This window comes from Larus michahellis, chromosome 16 (genome assembly GCF_964199755.1).
Source record: "Larus michahellis chromosome 16, bLarMic1.1, whole genome shotgun sequence".
NCBI classification, from domain to species: Eukaryota; Metazoa; Chordata; class Aves; order Charadriiformes; family Laridae; genus Larus; species Larus michahellis.
The window spans coordinates 8,140,279-8,166,369 of NC_133911.1; the positions used below are offsets into that span (position 1 = coordinate 8,140,279).

At 36.2% G+C, this 26,091-nt stretch overlaps 1 long non-coding RNA gene across 4 annotated transcripts in view; it reads right to left on the reverse strand.

The window, feature by feature from the left end:
- Nucleotides 1-1,968: 1,968 nt before the first annotated feature.
- Nucleotides 1,969-26,091, reverse strand: part of LOC141732020 (uncharacterized) — a 43,921-nt gene continuing 19,798 nt past the window's right edge. For all 4 annotated transcript variants that reach the window (XR_012583932.1, XR_012583933.1, XR_012583934.1 and 1 more), the window contains 3 exons: nt 17,382-17,467; nt 6,442-6,515; nt 1,969-3,134 (listed from right to left, as the gene is read on the reverse strand). This is a non-coding gene — a long non-coding RNA (uncharacterized LOC141732020). The remainder of the gene's footprint in view (nt 3,135-6,441; nt 6,516-17,381; nt 17,468-26,091) is intronic.

Genomic DNA, 26,091 nt, shown 5'->3' on the forward strand with positions numbered 1-26,091 from the left:
CTGACTTGTACACAATGACAAGGACAGTCCAAACGCACAATGTCAAGATGTGCCATAGTAACATTTCGCATTCTTTACCCAAGATCTCAAAGTGCTCAGAAACGTTGAAGACTTAAGCCTTTCCATCTCAATACAGGAGATATTTTACCCTTTTCTACTGCTTTTGCTTCTCAAATATAGATTATTACTCAACAGCAGCAGATCTGCAGCAGATGTAGGTACAAAGGTCATATATTCTAAGTTTCAGTTCTGGTCTGTGTACCCCTACCCAGCAGTCTCTCTCTTCTCCATAGGTCAGGGATACAGCCTGTGAGACAACGTTGGAAAGACAATACCAAAATCTCATTCACGGTCACTTAAAATAAGCTCAGGAGTGCTTATGATTTAAGAGAGAATGACTACGTGTGTGGCAGATACTTCCAAACACACCAAGATGGTTGTCTTTATGTCCATGTAATTTACCATGTAAATCGTCACATAAGCCTTTGTGACTATGATCAAAACTCACAATAAACACAACCAGAGCACGATCTTCACTTATGCTTTTGGCCAATGATGCGACTATTTATAGCACTCATAACAAAACACGTACCTTACCATGGCAACCACAGCACCCGTGTGCTATCACCGAGACAAAATGCATTGCCCGATAGAAACGCAACAACTAGTGTCAAATCATGCTTCCGGAACAATTTGTTTCCCAGTTTCCAAGCACATATTCCTCATCATTGATCATTATGGAACATTATTTATTGCTTTTCTCTATTATACATTTGTCTCTTATTTTTATTTTCTTCATAGAAGCAGAAAAGGATCAGAAAAGAAAGGATGGGGGTTTCTATTTGGCAAGCCAAGTATTCCAATCTTATGTATAATTTTCAAGTATGAATTAACAAGGTTATCTGTACCAGGAAGCGTAATAAATAGGAGAGGTTTGTATTCTGAAACTTTGTGCTATACCCGCATCTCTACCAAAGTCAGCTGAACTATGCCAATATAATCAGATGCAGTGTTGGACATTCATCTTCAGCTATTTTTCTATTTTCTTCTATTAGGTTGTTTTAACCTTAGACTTCTTTTAGAATTCTGCTTTTCTAATCCGGGATGTCCCTAAATATTTGACATTCAGGTTCATAGTATTACGTAGTTCTGGATATCATAATTTGGCAAACAAGATGCAACTTTGGTGGTTTTTTTCCTCACCTAGAATAAAACAGATCAAGAGTCATCAAGTTCACTGTATTTCCTTACCTTCTTCAAGACTTCTGAATAACTTAATAATAGGTAAGTACTTGAAATTCACGAAATGTTCACAAAACCCTACAGATAAAAAATTCTGTTCAACCAGTCAGAAGACAGTACTTAGTTGTACATAAGAGTTGTATATTGATGCTGAGACACATTGACCGTTTACATTACCATGCTCTAAAGGACACTTTAAAATGCGATGTAGCTGCGTCTCCTATGATTGTGCACTAGCAATATTCAGTTTGAGTTCCTTCTCCCATTTCATACTGAGTCTCAAAGTATACTGTGTGATAATGATCCACTCTGCACATCTACCACACTAAGAAGAGACTTGCTACTTGTAAATATTGTCAATCTCGAGAAAGATGGTAGTCAGCAGGAGATTCAGAAATTTCAATTCAAAAATGTGTCTCGATATTGGACTAAGAGCTAGCAATTGCTTCTTACCAGGGACTCTCTTGGGACATTACTCTAAGCAAAGTGCCTAAGCTTTACATGAAAACAAAATCCAAAACTTGTTGCTAAAACTGTCTGTATATTAGTAATTGTCAAAAAAGGGTTTTATAATAGTAAATTAGTACATGAAAGGTCAAGCCACTAAATATTCTTGTCTTGCAGAACTTGTTACTTCCCCTACACCCTCAAACTAAGCGTTCAAACTTAACAGATAGCAGCATGCAGTTTCCACAAGAAGGAAACCCACATGGAAATACTACAAAATATCAAAACAGCTCATTTATTGTTATTTTTTGACATTTTGAGATCTTGGCTCATATATATTCTCCATAATCGTAACACACAATCCAACAAATGCCACTGGGGAAAGAATCATCAGGAATTTCTGTTTCTTTTGTTTTACTGAGCTGGTGTCTGCATGGTAGCAGGGAAAGGGATAGTCATCTAGCTGGCTGAAACAACACATTTGAAAATTAAGACTTCTAAACAGATAGCCTGAGAAAGAGCGGATCCTGCTTTTCTAAGAGACTCAGTTTGTCCCAAGAGATACGATGTCAGAGCATGTAGTTGTTCAAAATCAGCTAGCTAGCAAAGGCCTACTGTTAAAACTTGATTAAGTGAACTGAAAGCACAAGACTGATTCTTCATAGTGAAAGCTGCCATTACATCAATAGGAAATGTAGCTCATTAATCTGGAGTCTCAAAAGAATTCACAAACTGCTGATTATCAAGGTCCACTGGTACAAAGACTTCATACTCCAGGCCTTCTGTTCATTAAAAAAGCATATTTCAGAGCATAAATGAAGAGATAAAATCTGGAAAGAAATGTGAAATAACTCTAGCCCTCCCCTTTACAGATATTGTCAACCTCTGATCCATGCGCGAAGGCACTGGACTTAAGTTAGGAGGCTTTTAGAGGATTCCTGCCTTATTCTTAAAGTGAAAATTTTTTCATACAGTCAATAATATGGACATTAATGCATAGGAGCAGAAAAACAGAACTGATAAATTTTAATCTGTATCTCAAATCTCGACAGAGAAGATATCTTTTCTCTTCTAAGATGTTAATAGTAAGACAATGACCGTGATGTGGATCTTTAAGTCAATTATTTTCTTGGCTATTAGAAGACTGTAATTTTCAAAACTGAAGTCCCATTCCTGCATGACAAAACCTTACAAGGGTGACTGGGATGCAAAGACCGAATCCAATTTCCACTGCATTCTATGGGAAAAATTCCATTGACTTCAGTGTCCCCTGGATAAGAGCCCTGGCTGTGGGGTTTGATCCTTTTTACTTGCTGGTGACTTTGAAAGAATCTTTGTTCTTGGTTTTGGTTTCTCTGGAAAATTCAAGAGTTTGAAGGCAGGTGTGGGAGTCTGGCCCAAGAGTTGGGGCATGGTCACTTCATGGACCATAAGCACATACTGGCCTGAAAAAGATAAGGGAAAGTTGGGAATTAAACATTTCAAATGGGGAAAGAATAAAGCAAAACCACCCCTAAACAAAAGAGTTTCAGTACACAAACAGGGAGAAATGACAGGAAAAGGTTTATCATAATAACAAGTATTAAAACAAAGTACGAAAAAAATATACAGTCCTAATGCCAAATTCAGTTATATCTACTAAATCACAAATTGAAGCCAACTGCAATTATTGATTAAACAGCATGGCAATTTGTGCTACCAATTAGGACTACCATTTATTAGCATATACAATAAACTCCCAAGACAATATACAGACAAAGCAGCAAAGACACTGCAATGGTAATTTAAACAGCGACTGATGATAATATAGGATTTTCATAATTGCTGGTGTATCTGTAGCATACTTTCTCTCAAAAGCTCTCAGGTAACAAAATAAACAATCGGCCAAGTCCTGTAAGCACGTATACATGGACTCCCCTTCATGCATATGAACAACGGTAACAGCTCCTATGGGACTATTCATACATGTAACATCGGATAAGTACCAACATACACACAACACCCATGAAAAGCTGCCATGACCATGCAAGACTAACACAAACAGGCCGTCAATCCACTACAAGAGTTGTAATTATAAGAAAAGCAGTGAACAGAGAAAGTTCAACTGAGGACATTTATGAAAATGGCCCTAGAATCTGTAGTGTCCATACACACCAGACGCATGAGTTCAAAATCTAGAAAATAATGACAGCCTTCAAAACACTGACAAACAGACGAGAAGACAATCATTGTTCTGCCTTAGCAGATGGAAGGCTAAACTCCAATAATAGAAACGCATGGTGGTGTGTAGTGTAAAGAGCCATAGCTGGAAAGTCTAAAAAAATCAAAGCAGATATTACAAAATGGAAATAATTTTAAAGGAATACTGCTTTCCCCCCACAGAATAAGACTGAAAAACAAGAAAGTGCAACACCTCTGAAAGGAATATTTTTAAGACACTACATACATTGCATTGACACTAGAAAGAAAATCCTAACTTATAGATCGATCAATCTCTGACCCTGAAGTCTCTTCACATGCAAACCTTTAATGGGACTTCAGGCTGCAGCTTTGGGTGCTAGTTATGAATTACGAACAGAAAAGGCATTTCTTATGGGAACCTATGAATCTGTAGGATGCCAAGTAAAACTACCTAACATCTCCTAAAACTCAACTTCTCCTGCCTGTATTATGTGTTTCTTTGCTTTACTCTGTGCACGTAATAAGGATCAAAACACAGGGTATTTACACTACACCTTATGGAAATTATCCACTAGCTGCTCTATTTCTGGTGTAGTACATTATCCGAACAATAGTCTTTTTAAATATCTGTGCACCATGTACAGTATAGATCTTAAACTACCATATATTCCGCATATTCCAGAGAGATAAACAGAAGCACAGATTGTTTATTCTCCAGTATTTTTAAAGATAACATAGTAATTTAACTTTTTAATCTGAACTGTTTTTATTTATAGGGTTGAGGTTTTTTTGTTTGCGTGTGTGTGTGTTTGTGTGGTTTTTTAAGAGTGTAAAAGCTCCTATAACTGTTAAGCAGATGGACAAAATGAAATTAGGATCCCTCAGATTAGATAGAAACGTTTTAAACCCTTAAAGAAGTAAAACTGAATGGAATTAATGAATGAATTACTATAGCTCTTTGAGTAATCAATTCCAATCACTATTAATAATATAACTTTCCCTTCAAAGAATTACTTTCACCTTATAAAGTCAAAGCTTGTAACCTCCTTAATCTTTAATAGAGCCTGCAACAATTACGGTAAGGCATAGAGGATCTACAAATTGTAAGCCCTGTGCGATTATCTCTTTTTCCAACAGACTCTTTTGACGATCATAAATAACAGTAAAATTACCATAAAAATTAATAGTACTACAGTTAAAGAAAATCATTATGTAAAGGTTTATGAATTTTGCAGCCATTAATAGACATAAGTTAATGAGCCATAGGCTTTCCAGAATACGATATCAGATATTTTTCCACCAATGAAACTTTCAGAGTTCCAAATCCTTCAGAGGTCACCAACTTCAAAAATAGAATAGAAAGTTACTGTTTAATACTAACGTGAGTAAAAATGAAACAGAAGTATTATAGCAAGTATCATGCATGGCAATTTGAACTGCCTAATAAAAAGAGACAAGGAAAAAAAGCTTTGTCATCAACCTGAAATGAAGAAATACAAAAGGAGATTATGGAAGATGAGTAAGATGCATTTTGAACATTTTCTGCATATTTAAAGTCCTCATCTACGCAGATTCATAGCTTTAAGTTCAAAGGGAAAGTTAGGATCAGGGCTCATCAAGTGATGGAGAAATTTATCATGCCCCTTGGAAATATGTTCCAAAAAAGGTTATTGTAAAGGATGCGCATTTTGACAGCAGCAAATACAGCTGATACTCCCTTCCATTACTCTTATGGTGTATGCACGGGATGCTTCAAGCTCACAGTAACAAAAATATCAAGGAAGCATGACCTTTGTTTTTGTCAGTCATGTTTTTAAAGAAACAGCATATATCTGAGTTCTTAAAACAACTAATAAAGCTACAGCTCAAGAACCAAGTATACATCATCCACTTTAAGAAAATAAAACGCTATTTGATTTTTTTAAAATCTTTTCCCTCGAGTCAGGAGATAATACTATTTCCCCTTAGACAGTAACTGCCAGTTTCGTGAGTTAAACAAGCAGATACAACCTCACTAGCATCAGTCAGTGATATTATTTGACGTGAACTGGTGATCTGGACCCAGTGGGTAGCGTGTTGTGCTGCTGCTCCTATTCCTCCGTAGCCTTAAGAACAAGCATTTATTCACACTTTCTCATGCTATTGCCGCGTATTTATTTTCAAAGTAAACTTCAGTGAAAGCTTCCTGCCGTATGTGACTTCGCTTTTTAGGTGTTCTAAGAGCAAGAGACTGAAAGCTCCCACAATCTTGTTTATAAACGTGTACAAGATAAATACAATCATTTTGAGAATATCAGAAACATCAGAACCCTAATTAAAAGTAGCACCCAAAGTTGTCAGACACACAACATATTAGACACTTAATCAAGACATTAAAGATAAATGTTTTGAAGGAAAAATTTCTAGGAAAATTTGACTGGTTTTCTTTACTGATCCTGGAAATAATTTAAGAATTGACATAATCTTCAAAATCAATATGTTCATTCCTGAAATTATACTAGAAACCAGCTTCTACAGCTTTTCAGTTGATGAATATGGTAATACAAACAGGGGGAAAAAAAAGATCTTTACCTTGTAATGTCTTAGAATTCTTTATGAGGTGCTAATCCTTTTGTAGCTTGTATTCTTTGGATGTCATGCGAGATCTAAAGATTAGAATAAATACATTATTACTAACAATAACAATGCTTACTTACACGTTGATGAGAGCTTGCTGTTATTAGGTCATAAGACAGTTCAAAAGTCTTCCTCAAAATGTTTTGTACTGTTCACTTTAATGTGAAATACTCAGCCTCTTTTAAAACAACATAGTAACAAGCTTCAGATCACTTAGGCTGGGTTTTCAAAAGCATTCAGTATCCTGAAGCCATGTTGCCTTCTTTGTCAAAATATGCCAAATATTACCAATTGATGTAACAAATTAAGAAGGTGTAAACATAGATTAAAAAATTACACTTCAAAAATTATAAATAAGGAAGTGTCTAACAAGTACTCCCCAAGTCACAGTCACAAGCATGTTATGCTGTAGACTACAAAGCCACCTATATTAAAATATGTACATTTTTCATGTTTCATAGTATACATGTTGATACTTTAGTATTTGAAACTCCTTGTACATAAGAAAGTTTAAAACATACTGAAAAAAGCTTGTATTTAAATAGTTATCCTTGTATTCTGTAAAAATAAACACTCCTCACTACTGATGAGCAATGAAAAAGGTTCTCTCTCCTTCTACCTTCTTTCCTACTTGAAAGTTACCAGGACATACATAACAAAGCACAAAACATGATTATTAGGAAGGTACCTAATTGTGTCCCATCAAACCCAGTCTGATATAGCAACAATACACTGTACTTCGTGGGATACTGGATTTAAAGGAGATTATGTGCCTAACTTTTTATTTAACCAGCATTTCAACATCATCCTTGAAAAACTCTTGGCAATTAAAGGATTTTGATCCTCGAGGAGAAAGCCTCAAGACTGTTCTATGACCCGTGATATGAGATAGTACAGGAATGGTATTTTTTTAAAATGTAAATAAATTTGAGATCCACTATTGAATGCAGGTAATGAGTAAGAATCATATACAAGGAAACATAAAATGGTTTATGTGACCTAGTTACTTTGTTACACTTAGAATTACAATTACAAAAAATTAGATACTACATATTAAACACACACATTCAAACTTTACATATATTTTTTTTATAGTAAAACATTAAGGACAAAAGATAAAAATGGCTTCACTTTAAACGGAAAAAAAAAAAAAAAAGCTGTGTCCCAAGAGTCACGTTAAAGATTCAGAAGTCAAGGCTAGGAGGGAAAAGGAAGATAAATAATTTAGCACTAAGCATAACTAAAGCCTGTCAGTCTGCCAACTTTAAGAGAAATAAAAAGGTTTACAAGGATCCTGAGAGTTTTTACAGAACCTCTAGGGTTTTGAAAAAATAAATCCAGAACAAGAAAAGAGTTCTGAAGTATTCCGCATAAATAGATTTTAAAGTCACTGATTAGACCATGAGAATAATGCTATGGAAAGATTCCTTTAGTTCAAAATTAGCCTGTTCTCTGGCGTGACGTTTGCCATCCCGTATCATCACCGACTGCACCATCAGTAGGGCTGTCTTTTCCCAGACGCATCACCTTGTCAGAAGCCAGGGAATTTGTGCTTATGGGAGACCAAAACATACCAGTATAATTTTAAATAATATGGAAAAGTCTATGTTTGGCATTAAACATACAGGCACTGCACAACATATACAAAGTTATTCTTTTAAGGTGAACCACATGGTTCATGCTTAAATACCTATTCTGATTGCCTTTGAGTTGAGTTAATCGATGTGTTTTGGAGTATCAATATTCATGGCTTAACGTAAGACAACTAAGCAAATAAAAATCTCAGTAAGCCTTGGGCACTCACTCTTTCATGGGAGGGGGGCAATGCAAGGGGGGAGAAAGGGGAAGCTTCACATTATTTTCTTCTACTTTAAATTTAATTTTTTGCTCTTACTTTTTTTTTTTTTGCAATAAGAATACACAGCAAGGTGCTTTGAATTGCATAAAACCAGGAGTTGAACTGCAAAACCTGCACACATGTAGGAAATTTTAATTCCATATCATGATCACTTTTTCCTTCAAACTAAGACGTAACCTTGTACTTCATTGCTCAGACAATGAAGGAGAATGTAGGAGAATCACAGAAAGGAACCAAGTTCGTTTAAGACATAAAGCAATTTTGAATTGCATTGATTACAGTGATCAGTCTATCACTTTAATGTCATCTCAGCTGGCATTTATTAAAAAGACATACATGTGACAACCCATTGATCCTTAACACTGTAGCTGAGATAAAAAGTCTATTTGCAAAGGAAAATTACTTCTTTAATTAGAAATGCAGTATCATTTTCTCTTTTCTTTGTCAGAACTTCAGCAGCCGCAGATCAAATATATCATGGGAAGGGTTGTAGAATCTGCCATCTAGTTTGATTTAAGTCTCCATAGTTAATCATTCGAAATGGTACAAATGAGCGCTTGAGATGGGAAAGAAAACAGGAGTATTCCACCTGTATGAAGGCGCTCCAATCCGCTGCTGCTTAGGAAAGGTCCCAGAAGTGAATGCTCTCCTCTTTGGTGGACTCTGCCGTAAGACTGAAGTTCAGGGGACAGAGTCACTGCTGCTGCAAGTCCCTCTCTACACATGCAGTAAGGCCGCAAACAAAAACAACTCCACTGACCTTCTGTAAGATTTTCAAGGAGTTAACTATGGCTAGACACATACCTCTCCAAATGGCAAACTATTTAATATAAGTATTTGCCGAAAAAGAACCAGCAAATATTTGCCAAAGAATATACTGTAGAAATGACTGGATCTTGACAGTCACTTAATGTATATGGAAAAAATAAATCTCAGTCTACCAGAAGATATTCCACAAGCAGATAAAAGGATAAATGTGGCTGATACAACATGCTATTATATAAATTCCAGGAGGATTCCTTGTTGGTGAACAGAATTTGAAGCCAAGTAATTTAATCTGTGGACCTATAAAATCCTATTTTTAACATTCTGTTTTCTCTTTGTACAAATCCAAAATTACATATTTGGAAAACCTTACATTTCATACAGTGTCTCTCTTTGTAGTCTTAGTACATGTTACTGTTGAAGTGGTATTCTGACTCAGAGCTATGTATTTACAGATATAAATATAGAGCCTAAATTAGCAAATTCTATGTAAAGATATCACTTTATGCCTAGAACTTGATAAAATGATTCCCAATACTTTAGAAGTATGAAAAAGTTTCTATTCAGGATAGTGGAAGGATTTGAGTTGAGTGATTTTTAATATTATGACTTTACATAAGGTAAGTGATGTATAAGAGATTAACATGATACAATACAACAACAGAAACCAAGAGTCTCAACATCCAGAACCACCACTCTAAATACAGGATACAGTTGCTGTACAGAAAGAATGACTTATATGAAAAAACTAATGGATGGAAATCATATCTGCTCCAATTCCAGAATCTAGTGTAGGATGATGCTGATATAATCTAATAATATCAGGATCAAAGATGAGTGGAATAAAACTTCCAATTTTAGATGCTCTTTATCTGCAGGTGTGAATGTATAATGAATTCTCACCACTGGCTCCCGATTATAAATCCAATGATTTTGTACTCTATGACAGCAGTTTCTACAATTTTCTTTTGGCACAACCTGCTTGGAATATATGACAAAACTGCAGGGTGCCAAAATGTTTTTCTAAATGATCTACTTTGCAAGACAGCTTCCAAGTGTGACCCTGATGAATCTTGTCATTACTCTTGGAATAGAATAAACATGAAAGAACCCACATATCATTTACTTAAGTGGGCACTTCTTTGTTTCTTTTACATACTACTTCACATCCATGCCAAAGTATTAATTCCAGCATACAAAGCATTTTAAACCCAGGTTAAATAAAAACACACTATTGGGTAGGACAGAATTGCAGTATGCGTATTTTTGAACCCTGCTGTCTCAGGAAAGTGTAATGATTCATTTGATGTAATCTCAATTACCGTGTTAGCTCTAATCAACTGAATTGCTCTTCCTATCCATTCCTTGTATTGAACTCTCCAAATTAGATGGCAGAGTCTTTTCCAGTGGACAAACCCATTCCCTGGCAGAGTACAAGGGTCAGGGTTTGACAAGATTCAAGCCACAGAATAAGGCTGGATCACTCCATACTTTAACTGAGTATCAGATCATTTTAACGGTACAGAGGGGCATTTCATTGCAATTTATAGTGATGACTCAGCGTTTACTTCAATTGGGAAGAACTGTTTATGTTCAAAAGCTACATTAAAAATGGGGAGGGGATCATTATACCTCTTAAAAAAAAAATCCCTGAATTAAGGTAGATTCTAATTTTTTCATCTTAGCATGACATGCCTTGCTGCAAACATCAAGAAACAGGCAATGAGGATTAGTAGAATGCACTAAGAAAGGTTCCTGAGGTATTCCTATAAGTGAAGGAAAAGTTAGCCTAAAGAGAGTTAACTGTGGTTTGTTCCCTCCTCCTTCCTCATTCTAGGAACCCTTCCATATGCTGTGTTCTATTTATTATTTCTGCATTGCATCAGGAGGGAAATATTCACACTGAGCCACAGGGATTAAAGACTGAAGCACTAGAGAAGTCAGATCACATCCGTCATATCCAGCTGTTTTCAATTCCAACACCTCACACCTGCTTTTATTTATTATTCCTGGGCAAGACAAGACAGGGCTCATTTTTCAATCTTTAAAAGCTTTCTTAAGACAGACACAAATCAATCTATTCCTTTCCCCTTTGCCTCTGCAATAGGCCACCAAGACAACACTACAACTACTGACACAGGGAGGACCTGACCTAATGGGAAGCCACTCCACTGCTGAGGTTGGGCAGCTCCACCTCTCAGCACGGCGACCACACGACACACTGCAACAAAAACGCCATCAAGAAACACTACAAGAATTTGCTGCTAGATTAGACTCTTAACCCCATTTACTCCCACACACTTCAATTGCCTTGTTTTTAATTTACATTGGAAATGGACTCAAGAGGTTTGGGTGGCAGTGAATTAACGAACTAATTCATGTACTACTTTATGCAGCAGGATCTCCACTTGTACTTATTTCAAGCTGCCATTCCACAGAGCCCATGTGTTGACTGTCCAGCTGAACTGCTTTCCTATTCTCTATTAGGAGATCACACTGCCTCAGCATTTGATTGCCCCTTTTTTATCAAGTAATTTTTCCAGACAGGGACTCATAAGTCATTCTTTTTGCCATCTTCTCTCGTGTCACAGGCTAGTCCTACATTAGGATCCTTCTAATTATTACTGCTCAGCATTAATTATTCAGTCACATCTAAAATGCAAACCAAGTGTACCAGACCTCCTTGTACTTACTGCACAGACACTCCCATTTGCAGTTTGTCTCATACCAGGTTATTATTCGATGGAACAAACTTGTATTTCATTTGCAATTCATTCAGTTGCTACGGGGGAGACATTCTGCTTCTTTCCTTCTTTGCAACCTGATGATCGGGATACCCAGAGGAGCTAGACCATCTGACTCACCAAGCACTATGCTTTAAATAAGGACAAGCACCAGAAAACACAATGGAACATGGGGACATACAGGTGACCATGGAAGCCAAGGAGAAAAGAGCTAATTGCTTTTGAAAACTTTACGCTTGGATACTTCTTGCTTTCTTGATAAGTGAACATGGATGGAACGCTACGGAGTTGGCAGATGGAGTTGTAATACTGCTTCTACATAAGCACAGAACACAGACATTTTTGTTCTACGCTCCTGAATATAAACAAAGCCTACTAAAATGATTTTCTCTGCATTTCCTGTACTACTGAAGATTTTCACTGCTCCCACCCTACTTTCCATAGGTCTGTTTAAGTCATAAAAAGCAGTATAAAAAAAAACGTATAAAACATTTGAAATTCTTGCATGAAACTTAGCCCTGAAACACAAAGTATTATCATTTGTAATAGCAAAATACATTAGGAGATGCTGAATACATTTGCTTTAGAGGGCAACTCTGCCCCACTAGTCTTTAAAAAAATAAAGGATGCTCCATAAAGAGAACAATCATCAGTCTGAATTCAAAACCAAACTGATGTATTAAAATCTGGATAGCATGTAATAAAACATACCTAGAGTTGCCATAATACTGATGTGCTGTAAATGCTCTCCAGTTTTTGGAAGAGTAATGTACACTTACTAGACAGACATCAAGGCAATTGCCCATGATACAAAGTTAAAAAAAATAGATTGTACGGTTTGCAGTAGCATCAAGTCTCTATTCAAGTGTAAAAAAATTAATTGACTCCATCTGTATTGGCCTAATGACTGATTAAATGACTAATCACGGAAGTCTTAATTAAAATCATTTTTCTGTACAGAAGAGGATGGAGGGAGGAAGGCAATCATTAATGTGTTATAATGTATGTCAGATTCCATTTGTGCCATTTACTAAGAGCCATCAAACGAGTAATTATGCACAAGGTCATTCTGTAAACTTTCTGCATACATCAGACTGATTGGATTAGGGCTTGGTGCTCGGCTTGGTTCTGCATGTGTCTGCTTTTTTTCCAATCACAAAACAGGTAATTAATATTGCTCAGAATAAATAATAAAGGATGTTGACATTTCCTCTTCCATTTTCACACCAGCCAACCCAGTCAAAGATTCCTATACAACTTTCATACGTTGTTGGGTAGAGTCCCATACCTCATACGTTAAATCAAGCCCATCCTCCTCAGCTATTCAATATTCTTCATGAATTGACAGGGATCTCCGTCACACAGTGAAATTCTGTAATATGCAAGGAATTTTTCCTGCATGAATAAAATGACCAGGCAATTAAAAGAGTCCTTTTAGAGTAAAGCAAGATGACAGTATAAAATTAAAAGATTATTTTAAGTTTTATTTGCCAGACACCTGACTACCCTGATGCATAGTGACCTTTGCTATGGAAAAATAACAAGCTGCTTCTACCTCAACAGCTGAGACCAATCTATTTAAAACAATGTATTAAAATGAGTAATGGAAAAAAAAGTGCATCTTGAGATTAGATAAACCAACTTTCCACTTGCATGTAATTCATACATAGGACCTACATTCTTGATGAAACATTGCATATAAAGTGAAGTCCAAAGTATAAATTGTAACATAGAAAATATGGACTGACTGCTAACAGCTGACTGCTGTCCTGAAATTTCCAGAAAATCTTATTTGCAGACACAGCAAGTCTGCCATAACACTACCTGCAACAATTCTCCATATCCCAGATGACAGTACACTATCTTGTGTATAAAACAACTTTTTAAACAAAACTAAAGTTAAATATGTCTTAATGGAAAAAAAGATAAGTTGGTATAGCCCTGTCACTATTATCAACAAATGTCCAACTCTGTAAACATTGCTTTCCTTCAAAGTCCTGAAATCAAATGTGTAGCACTGATGTGAGTTACAGTTGCACAATTAGGTGCCAAAGAAGTTCCAATTCTTCTAAAATAACCAATAATCAACTTTTAACGATGAGTACGTTTTTTGAAGTTCCTGTTGCCTCTTTTTCGCCACAGAAGTATTCTGACCAACAATCCCAATAGAAGAGATCTCTACGGTGACACTGAGAATGGACATCCCCCTGCAAACACACAATGCGTTGCTTTAAAGCATACCCAATCGATTAAAAATAGCGCTCAGAATATGGATGGAGAAGCTAAAGGGACAAAAAAAAAAATGTAAAGAATCTTAAGTCATGACTATGTAACATTCAGTTACACTTCTGGCATGATTAAATACTGCCCTGTCTAAACTATTCAAAATCATGCATGTCACAAAAAAATATATGTAAAGCTATATCAGCCAGCTTCATCCAGACTTCAACTAAATACACATTTCAATTAGTCTGAATTCTTTATAACACCAAACGTAGTCAAACTTGACCCTACTTACCACATAACTGAAGAAAACAAAAATACATGACAACAAATCTCTGCTTGCAATAACTCATATGTGATGCTGACACATACAAAAGAAGATTGTTTTACTAATAAAGGGAATAGAATTGACTGATAGTTTTAAAATTAAATTCAGCTATTCAATGTAATTCAGAGTTTTAAGGTGGCTCTCAAGGCTTAAAATCAGCACTGAGACTCAAATGTGCCTTCTAGAGAACTAATGAATTTTAGTTTCATCTTTATTTGAAGACACATCCATTTAAAACAACGACAAAACCCATCACCACCATACCAGAACACTCCAAAATAAACAACATACATTTTTATGGAATAATTCAACACAATCTGCACTATTCTGCTAATGCAAATGAAAACTTGCACAACTACCTAAATTACAGGGTGCTGTGCCATTCTTAATCTTCACAGAAATGTAGGAGTTCCTGTTTCAATCATTCCTATTGTTTGAAATACATCCGATGATAATGGAGTGGCTGCCATTGTAGGCAGAGACTGACTTCGAGGTGAAGCTAATTAATGACTCAATGTATGACTTACTGTAGGTTTAAAGGAATTACTAGACAGTGGTGAAGATCGATGTGAGACAACTACAAGTGCATTAAGTGACCTGTCAAACTTCAGCATTGTCTTTTTTCAACATACATTGATTATAGAGGTTATTCCTGATCTTTGATTGTGTAAAATATTTAAGACAACGTGAAGCATTTCAAGTACCTCTCCAGTACTTGAAAAGCTAAGATCACCTTCTCAGCACACAAGTACATACACTTCACATCATAACACAGAAGTTCAACTAAGCTTGACTGAAAGGCAGCCTCTCTCCCTTCTTCTATTTCTTCAAGTATTAAAAAAAGAAAAAGTTAAGGTATCTTATGCCCAAAGACAGACCACAGAAGAGATGGCATTCTATGTGAAGGCACCTCCACCTATTCTAGATCCAGAAATCTGGGAATTTGCAACTCTCTAGACCACTTACTAGGATAAAGCCAAATAGCTTCACACTAAGGGTCTGGAATGCAGCCAGACGAAGCCATTTGAGGAAAAACACAACCAAACAAAAAAACCCCACTCTACACTGAATTCCCTGGTCACACTGCAAAAATGAAGGAGACAGTTGCTGCATGTGGTAAATGAAGCACTTTTGAAAGTGTTTTAAATACTTAGGTACATCTGATTTCTTTTATTAACCAGTGCACACTATCCTGTCTCTTTTGACATAAACATGACTTCTCATATTGGTTAAAGATGACAAAATACCCTGTCTGCTAAAGAGAAGCTACTGCAAACCAGTGGGACCAACCCTGATTAGACACTGGAATCACTGTGCCTGCTCATGTCAGCAAGCCCCATTATAATTATTTTATTCTTTACTATCAGCTGAACTAGTGAAATAGGGGAAGAATCAGTCATCATGGCAGATCTGCTCAAGTCAGTATTTTAAAAAGCCTGTAACCTATTGTACAGTAAATAAATTAAAGCAAACACTGGAGAAGTCATCAATAAGCAAGCTATAGTAAAAGTCACTTTCATCACAACCCAAGGTAAAAAAATACCTTTCCCTTACTGTTGCAACTCTCATCCGTCTCAGAGGGTATCTCCACACTCACTTTGTTGGTTAAGAAACGCAAATTAGAGATCCCCTATTCTTCTATTTGTTTTGTACAGTGAGCACAATTTCTGCATGAACGTCCAACTGTATTTCCATCCTCTTTGTGTCACAGAAACCTCATTTACTAGTCATTCTTTTCCATATGAAAAGATCTATAATGAGGAGCCTTTCTGTCATTACCCTACTCCTCTGAGTCAGGAATTTTCATTTCCCCCTAATACTTGCTGCTGTAACTGCAATTTCATTTACTGTCATCTCATACCACAGCCTTAATGCAAGCACATCTGTGGCTGGATCATGGAAGAGATTCAGTATTGCTTTCAGAGTTGTGTATCGATTAAAGGGTTAGGAGAAACCAGACTTTTTATTTACTATGTTCTCATATGGTACTTATAAAAAAGGAAAGTTTATTCACTGTACTCGAAATGACAGGATATTCTTCCAGTTAGTCACCTAGCAAAAATATCTGTATGAGAATACTGAATACAACAAGTAGGACTAGGAGGTCTACTTGCACATGCGTTTTCTCAGAAAACAAATGAAAAGACAAAGTTATCCAAAAGCTAAAAATATGTTTTTAATTCACATCTAAGCAGTATCACTAAAGAAACTGACTACTTTTTGTTTTGACGAAATTCTGTTCAAAAAAATATTTCTACTATTCTTTTCTTTTTAACACACATACAAAGCAATTTACACATGCTGAGCCAAATTTAGATTTTCTGTGCTTAAGTAAACTGTAATTTTTACATTGCCACAGTTGTTCAAATCACCCTTGCAAAACTTGATGAACCTAGTAAGCAGAGAAGTTTCTCTTTTCTATGTAATTCTTTTCTTTTTAACTATCTACCTCATATGTAATGCAATTATGGAGGTTCATTTAAACACACCAAACAGTTTCAAACTAGCAAGGTTACATATAATTACTCGGTGTAATCACAGCAACACAGAAATTGGAGGAGACCGCAAAACTAAGCTGAAAAAAAAAAGACAGTAGATTTGATGGCAATTTTAAGGCTGTAATGAAACCTCCCACAACTATTTTATTTGGAAGAGGGGAAAAAAGGTCTAACAAAAGAAAAGCTCTTAAAAAACCGCCCCAAACATCCAAAAAACCCAACATCAAACACTCTCCAAATTGAAGGACTGAGAAACGTTGTTCTTGCAAGTACAAGCCCATGTTATAAGGAAGTAAAAGATGTATTGGCGTAAAATGTAAAAGGCAGTACTATATTACAGTGGTCAGCTAAGAAAAGGACAGGGCCATTTGTCCAAGAGAATGACACCAGTCAGAATTGGTGCTTTGCAAAGAGATAAAAACTGCTTTCGGCAGACAGCGTTCTCCAGCTGAGCAGTAGGAACACTGATTCACACATACCTGCTGTCTTTCATTTTCTCCTGTGAGACTGTCATCTTCTCAGCTTTCTCAGCAGATATCCTGCCACTTGGCTTTATGCCTCCTTTCTGCAGGAAAGAAAAAAAAAGAAAAAAGAAGTATTTCTGTAGTGCTTAAGGGAAGTGCCAAAAATGGTGTAATTTATGATGTGCCAGTGTTTTCCTTTGCATTCATAAGTTAAGAACAAATGCAAAATCATCAGCACTTGAATACAGTGAATTTTGATTTACATATATTAAGACTCTCTCGTGATTTCCTATTATTTATTTCTGTAAACAAAATTGGATCCTGGTCACTAGACTATTAGCATCCCCTACAGTAACTCGAGCCAAACCACATAAAAGATAAAAGCCAGAATGTACAACTCAGTCGAAAGAATTTGTAATCAGAAGTTGTATCAAATTGTCTGATCTGAAACTCTTACCTGCTCTTCCTTTTTAGAACTAAAACCTTACCGGGAATGCAGCAAACAGTTACCTGTACCTGTTATGGTACAGGTACTTACAGAATGGGCGCATCTCACTTTCTCAGTTCAAACAATACTATCTAGGCTTTTCCCTAGAAATTTCCCAATACAGTTTCAAGCCTTCAGTTAGTACACTAAGTTATTTTCTGGACTATTTCCTGGAATTTTTAAATGCCTACAGCATTGTTTTCTTTATTTTAGTGTATTGTGTCATATCCACGCAAATACAGTATTTTATATTAAGACTGGCTATTGCCAGTTTAATAGAAGTTTAATAGCTTTTACCTTTTTTCCTTTTCTGAAACTTTCTTCAGGATCCCACTGTAAGAAGTACTGCAAGGTCTGAGAAATTACATTGACAGTATTCTGCTAAATGGGGCTCTTTTTCCCCCCCCCCTCTTTTCATTCAGGTGTAACAGAACTGATGCCATCTTGTATGGGTTTTGTCACAACCAACATAGCAATTACATAATACTGCAATCACTCATGGTAACTTTATACCAACCCACGTGGCAGCAACTCACAATTCACAATTAAGTAACTTCTGTTCTGTGAAAAACCTGCAAGAAGGCTGTTTTGGTCATGTTCTTAATGAGTAGAAACTTGAAGAACCATTTCAGAATACAAACTAAAGACAGGAGAATGCTTTGGTACGTCATTTCCCATCCTGACAGGAATATTTTGTATTGGAAAGCTATTGTTGAATAATTCAGGACAAAACCTAAAACTAGTAGCGTTTGTCTCAAATTCTGTGGGGTGAAGTGCAAAAGAAAAATAATATTCTAACTGTAATACTTTATCCTAGCTAGAATACCTTAAAGTAAGAAATTTCTAGTGGTGCAAGCTGCAGTAATCTCCACAGTGCCATAGCTATATCGTTATATGGCAAGATAGAAGTGAAGTCTTTGCCTCTGCCAGGATATTAAATAACACCTTTCTCTCCATTAGCTTTTGCTGTAGTAGCAGTATTTATTCTCTTGGTAATGAATGAGAACCACCCTGCTTACAGAATAACTCCAGGTTCCTAATGCACTAACAGTTTCAGAGAGGTTCCTGTGTCACAAAATTTAACCTTTTTTTTTTAAAAAAATTATTATTAATTAATAGCTCTTGTGCCACACAGTTTCGAAGGAAATGTTTAACACTGGGAAGATACTTTTAACAGTGCACTACAGTCACAAGACCCTCAGGAACTGGAAATCAAGTTAAAAAAAAAATAAGGAAGCCCATTCAGCTTTCCTCTTTTAACAGTGCAGAGAAGGAACACCTTCTTTCTTCAGGGAAGAAAGAAGAGATGCACATTTCTAGTGCAAACATTCTCCTGTTTGACACAAGCCTTCAAGAGGTTTGGAAATAACGTCTTTATTTGCACAGTGAGTGCCAAGATACTCACAGTAACAAGTAAAGACCCAGTTGCTACAGTTGGGTGATCCACGTAAGCACTAGAAACAGACAACTCTTCAATTCACGCCCCCATTCATTGTATGGCCCAGAGCAAGTTGCCCTACGCTGATGCACAGGGAAGTGACAGCACACACCTGGCTTAGCAGGAATGGCAATTTAATTGTCATTAAGCCTACAGTTGTGAATAGTCTTTAAAAAGAGTAAGTGCCATAGCTGTTAGGCCTATAGAAGACTTACTGCATCACCTAATCCTTCTCTAATACACTTGTAAGTACACAAAGCAAATAAATATGCCTTCCATAGGAGATGGTAAATGCAACTCCCACCTTTATAAATAAAGTCTTCCCACCTTTCCAAGGGAGTCGCTTGTAGAAATTTGCTCCCTTGTTTATTTAAGAGCCTCTTCAACATCAGTGGAAGTCCTACATTTAGATAATCCATTTATTTAAAAAATTCTTCATGCCAATCTTTAGCTGAAATAAGCTCAAAATAAGCAGCTGTTCAAAGAAAGGTCTTTTAAGATCAATGGTTTCAAGGCGCCTGACAGGATTTCACATTAGTCATCTCAGAAACCTTACACGTATATAGTTGTATTTCTGTTGCCCCGCATTACTGATAAAATGGCACAAAGAAGGTTTAGGCAGCAAATCAGATACCATTGTGCTGGGCATTAAAACATACTACCCAGACAACTACCTCATAAGGTTTATGAATTCCAGTTTCACATGCTTTCAAAGTGAAGCTAAAGCACCCAAGTCAGACGATCACTCCTTAAATATCCCCTTCATGTTAATTTTAATTACAACAATTATTACTATCAGCAAGACAAAGATCATGTTCCACCTTCAAGGGATAAGTGCCAGCAGCATAACTACTTTCATAACAACCATTCAAGATAGGGCAGCTTGACCTCTCTGGGAGTGAAATATCAATTAATTATCTTTTTACAGCCAATTCAATTACAGCACACTAATCTCTTGTGTAGGACATCAAGCCAGAAGTTGGGGGCAGGTGGGGAAAGGAAGGAAAAAATATTGGCAGTGAACAACCCTCAGTAAGGACGACAAGGCAGTAATCTTACAGTTGCAGATGTAACGTTTATTAACATCATGCAAACGCTTATTAGCTGTACGTAGCAGACTAAATGATATAATATCATCCTCATTTAACTCAGCTTTTTAAAAAATAAAGTTATTGGTCTTAAGGGTAATAGACATTTAATTTAAAGGTGACCAGACACACTGCATTAGTCTTTTATGTTAGAGAAAATTCAAAAAGCTCTGTTCATTAAAGGGGGGGGGGGAAGAGAGTAAAGATTAACTAATCAGCAGAAAGCAAAATATATTTAACTTTTGTTAAATAAACTAATATTAAATGAGAACTATTTCACTACTATACCGATTCCAAAGAAAATTATCAAGTGCAATATACCCACAATAATGCACTCAGCAGAATATTATACAAAACACATGTATGCAAACAAACCAAAAATTTGAATCCATTTCAGCTATAGCATTCATAAAATAAAATGGCAGAAAGGAGTACATTAAAGGATCTCTTCTCACATGAATTTCTGCAAAATGAGTCTTGCACCATTTAGTTCTGCATAGATAACAGAACCTGAAAGAAAAGTTACCTCGTCCATATCTGAAACAGCAAGGGAAGACTGCTCCTTTCAGCAGTCTTGATGGACAGAATTTGAAGTATAAAAAAAAATAAATAATATTTTGACAACATGGTTGCAGAACTTAAGCACCTAACAGTAGTATGCTAGAATTCTCACAGTATGGCCATAGCATAACTGACAATGTCTTTGTAGCAAAACTCTTCAGTCTCCCTTGCCAGTATGGGAACGATAGCAGTGAGAGACTTGCGCGTAAGTTGAAAGAATTTACAAGGAACACTGGCAGTTTATTAGCCTTACTGCGATTCATCTTCATTATTATATTTTTTAATACAGCCTGATTAAGGCTAAACCACATATCTATGCTCCAGTGACACCTTCAATTTCTTTGCAGATAGCATACTGAAAGTCATTAGCATTTTTATTCCTAAAACACAGCACTGAAAATTCCATTATGGACTACAGATTAACTTCTGTAAGCAAAAAATATGATGTACTATGCATCCAAGGAACAGAACACAGGGTCTAATCTTTCAGGGGTCTGGATCTCTTAGGATTTTAGGGGCATCCATATTCAGGGGGTTCCATATCAAGAGAGTTTCAAAGAGGCTACGTACATAACTCTTCTGAATCTTCACAAGTGCTTTGCGAAGAGGAGGATCATATAAAACAGATGTTAACTCTGCAAATTCAAACAAAAATATTATACTACAGCAAAAGAGAGGAGCCAATGTGGATTTCCCCCCCTCCCTGTTCTGTAACATTAACAGTATGCTTTTACTTAAGGGCAGGTTTGTCTTTGCCCAGTGCTCTTTAAAAAGTATTCTGAAAGAAAAGCACTGTTTGTTCCACCTGCAGATTCATGAATGCATGAAAGAACATCCTACTGGAATTTCTCTTCTACTTTTGTCTATTCTATCCAGATCCTTACATTACAATCACTCCTGCAGTATCTAAAAATTCTTCCTTAGTATTCCAAGCAACATAACCAACATCAGTCAAGAGTCTGTTCTGTGAGTGTCCCTATTAAGAGACATGCTCCTATTTAACACTTGTTTTGAGACAGGTTTCTACATTCTGTACTGCACCTCAGCCAGAGTTACCAGTACTTTCTAATCCAAAAGATTATTCCACATGTAGTGGGTTTTTTTTTTTTTAATGTTTTGCAAATGGTCAAAACACAGTAAAACTGAGGAACTATGAAACAGTATTCCCATAGCGAACATCATGGCCATCAGAATTAAGCAAACTATTTTTTTTTCTCCTTCCAACAGAAGTAAGCATCAACCTGTGATAATATCAGCTTCAGATCTTCTAATTCAGTTTCAAAACTTCTCTTTCCTTAGGGCCGCATTTCAATAGGTCTTAAACTAAAAACCATATAACAACATATGCAGTAATATAATTATGTCATTATTGATAATTGCATAAATATATTTTCATATTCATATTTTATATAAACAGTCCCTCTTAAACTAATGTGAAGCAATGTCTGTGGCTACACCTGGCTGCTAACACAGGAAAGGCTATTGTCATCTGGGTTAAAACTTTTTTTAGAAGAATGCTACATTTTGCCACTGTTTTGAAAGGACAAAATCCCAGTCACAGTTCAGCATCAGGTTACCTTTGGGACTGGCAACTGTTTGATACTCAGTGACCAAGTTTGTTAGTGTAACCTTTCAGAACTGCAAGCCTATTTCTACACAACATTTTATATCAATCTAATATGATGCCACCAGAATAAAATTTACATTTGAAGGGGCTCCGTCAGGTGCAAACTGCACAGGTAGTATAACAACACAGTATAGTTAGTGAGAATCTGTGCCTGGCTTGATAATAATGCTTAAATAGTTTTGCTCTTTTTCATCATAAATCTTGCCTGGGAAATTACTAACACCCTAAAACAGGTATGCCATTAAATCAAACCTGCATTATTTTTTTTAAACACACACAATAAAACAATTACCAGGTGAATTGATCTCTCAGTGCTGCTTTAAAAATACAGCCAATGTTAGAAAATGGTACTCAAATTACCTGTAATAAAAAGAAACCACACACAGCTAGACTGCCAGAGTTTCCATAAGGGAAACCCATTGCATGTTTCCAATAGCAAAACCCAAACTTCCCTAATGTAAAACACAGACAACATATTTAACAAATAGTTTGCTTTCACTGCTGGTTGAAAAACATGAACCCATGAAGGCAGCGAGACTGAAATCAACTGTTAACTGAGGAAACTCTGTTCCATTAGTGTCTTGCAAAGCTAACTTCAATTAACAAAAAAACCCAGTAATACGTCAGAGCAAGATTTTAGGTTAATTTGACAAAACCCAAAGCATTTTAGAGCTAAGGGTTCTATACTACCCTTAGTTTATGCTGTTGAGCCCGAGCTGTCTTGCCACATGGTAAAGAACTTATTCAGCATACCCACACGCATCATAAAACTTTGAGAAGAAAAACGAACTATTACTAGCAGCAGTATAATTGTCGCATAGGTAAACAGAATCCCCAAAGTCCTGAACCAGGGAGGCTGAGTCAACAAGCATTCCAAGTATGTAGCTCCAGTCAGGGTTTACCCCCCAAAATTATCTTCTTAACAGCTGCATTTACATTTTCATACACAGTCAACAAGCATCAGAAGGGTTTTAAAGTACCATACGAGTTAAAAATCTACATTTATATGAAAAAAGCTGCATCCATTTAGCCCAACAGGCTCATGCTATCTTAGTTACACGAACAAGACAGTGAAGAAGATAAACTTATTCACCAGAAGTACCAAAAAAATCTCTGGTTCAAAAGACCCTTGGACAAGTTGAGTTTAATCACTGAAGAACAGGTTTATTATATATATGTTCAACAGGACCTGGAAAGGAAAGGACAATCTTCCAGTAGGAGCAGTAACTCCTAGGCAGAGCAGAAGCTCTACTCCAGTCAGCTTTTCACCGCTGAAGTTTTTAGCCAATTAAAGCTGAATATTCACTAAGAGATGTGAAATATTACACTCCAGGCAATTTAATCTCCACTGATTTTTTCTTGTATTCATAATATTGAATAATTTTGCTTCAAAATAAGCCAAATTAACTATTTCAGGGTGAAGTTAAAAGAAGAAAAGTATCCAGATCGCTAGAACTTCAGTAACTACATCCAGACAAACAGTTATAAAGGGGCACGAGGAAACAGCAGTAAATCTTTCATTCTGTATCTTAATGTGAACCCGCTGGAGTTAATCACTCTTACCACAACTAGAAACTGCAAGAGTTACGCAGCTACATCTCCACAAGGAAACTTCTACAGCAAGCAACCCCCGAGCCAAATCCTGCTCTGCTGAGAAAGCCACACTCCCAGGCAGGAACTGGGGACTCTACTATTGGTCCCTGCCTTTAAACTGTTAGAACAGCTTTTTAGTTTGATCTTTGGAAATATTGAATTCAAGTGTTTTCAATTAAGAAAAAAAAAAAGAGAATAAAAATCCAAACCCCACCTTACAGTGAAGACTACAAAAAGCTTCTATTTTTGACCCTAAATTTACCTTCTTTCTCTGTATAGTAACTTCAGTTAACCAAAGATTTTTCTCGTGAGAATGACTCTCATCCTTATTAAAGCATTCTGTAGAAACAAAGGCTTCACTCAGAGGGAGGGTTCATCAAACCCTCTAAAATTATAATCATTTAATAAAAGTAATGACTACTCTGTATTTAAAATATTTTCCCAGGCAGCACTTTAGCATATTGTGTATTCCAAACAAAGTGCTATTGCATAATCATTAACTCTGCACTATGTAGATCTTATGAAGCATATAATGAAGATTCTAGTGAAATAAAGAATACTAGGTTTTCTTATGGATAGAAAAGAGATACACATACGCCAATTAAGATTATAGGACAGATTTTTGTTGGCCGTAATGTAGTTCAGATTAGATGCAATATTTTGAGATGTATAAAGGAAAAGTAATGTCATTATTTTATACAGAGAAAAGCAAGACTAGAAGGAAGTAATCTGTCCAGTATCACTCAGATGATCTAGGCTCAGAACACAAACCTCTTTTTTCCCCTCCCACTCCCACGTCATATTCACTGGATCACGATGTTACACCAGACAACCGTATTTTCGGAAACTACTAAACAAAAATTTCTATAAACATCCAAACCCAAAGGGGCTAACAGACATTTTAAAAACTGCACAATAGCTGCTGAACCTTAGAATCCGACAGTTAATACTGCTGTAAAACCATCTCCGAAATGAGACGAAAAATTCTTCCAATGTTTTTCTTTGTCAATATGATGTAAGGTTATCTTCAAATAATGGATTTATTTTTTTAAAGTGTTCTCAAATCCAATTTGAAAATAATTGTTTGAGGCATATATGCTGCAGCCAGTCAGACAATAACAGTTCCGCAATTATCGGCACCTGCAATACAATTCAATGGATTTAAATTACCAAGGGGCCATGGCGGATACCCTACTGACAACAATTAGCATAAAAATGTTCTACAGTTTAAAGCTGTGGGTGGGACTTACAAAAGGTTAACAGACTAAATATAAAAATCTTTTTGAATATAAAATCAATGTGCTTTGTTACTGAAATCTGGGTACTGTAATTTAACCAAAATAGGGTTTAGAGTATCTGGCAATCTTCCATATGCGTGAGCTTGGCTTTTCTTTTAAGAAAAATGCTGAGCAGCCAATCAGAAAGTTTAAAACAAAACAAACCAAAGACCCAAAGAAAGGCAAGCATTTTATTTTTTTTTATTAATTATTTTCTTAAGCTTAGTACTAAAATGAACACCACTCTTACCAGGGGCTCATAATGATCCTTTTATATGGTCAGATTCAAAGTCCCAAATTATTTTATTGCGTGATTTAGAGAGGGAAATATTTTAGTGGTCAAAATAAAGTATTCTAGAAGCTTCTGCACTCAGCTGAACTTTAATAGCAAACGGGTTTCTCAAAAGGTCATCACTACATTACAACATCTATATTTTCAGAAGTGGCTTCTACTCCTGTGTAGCTACCAGAGGAAATAAAAAAAATAATCTGGTTTTCATAATGCCTGGGATCACAACTTTGTTTTACTTAGACTTTAGATACAAGCAGAACAGATGAAAACACAGAAATTCTGCTCAGCGGAAGCACTAAATAAAAATGTTGAATTTGATGAGAACACAGAAGTATAACAGACATCAGCAAGAAGTATCTTCA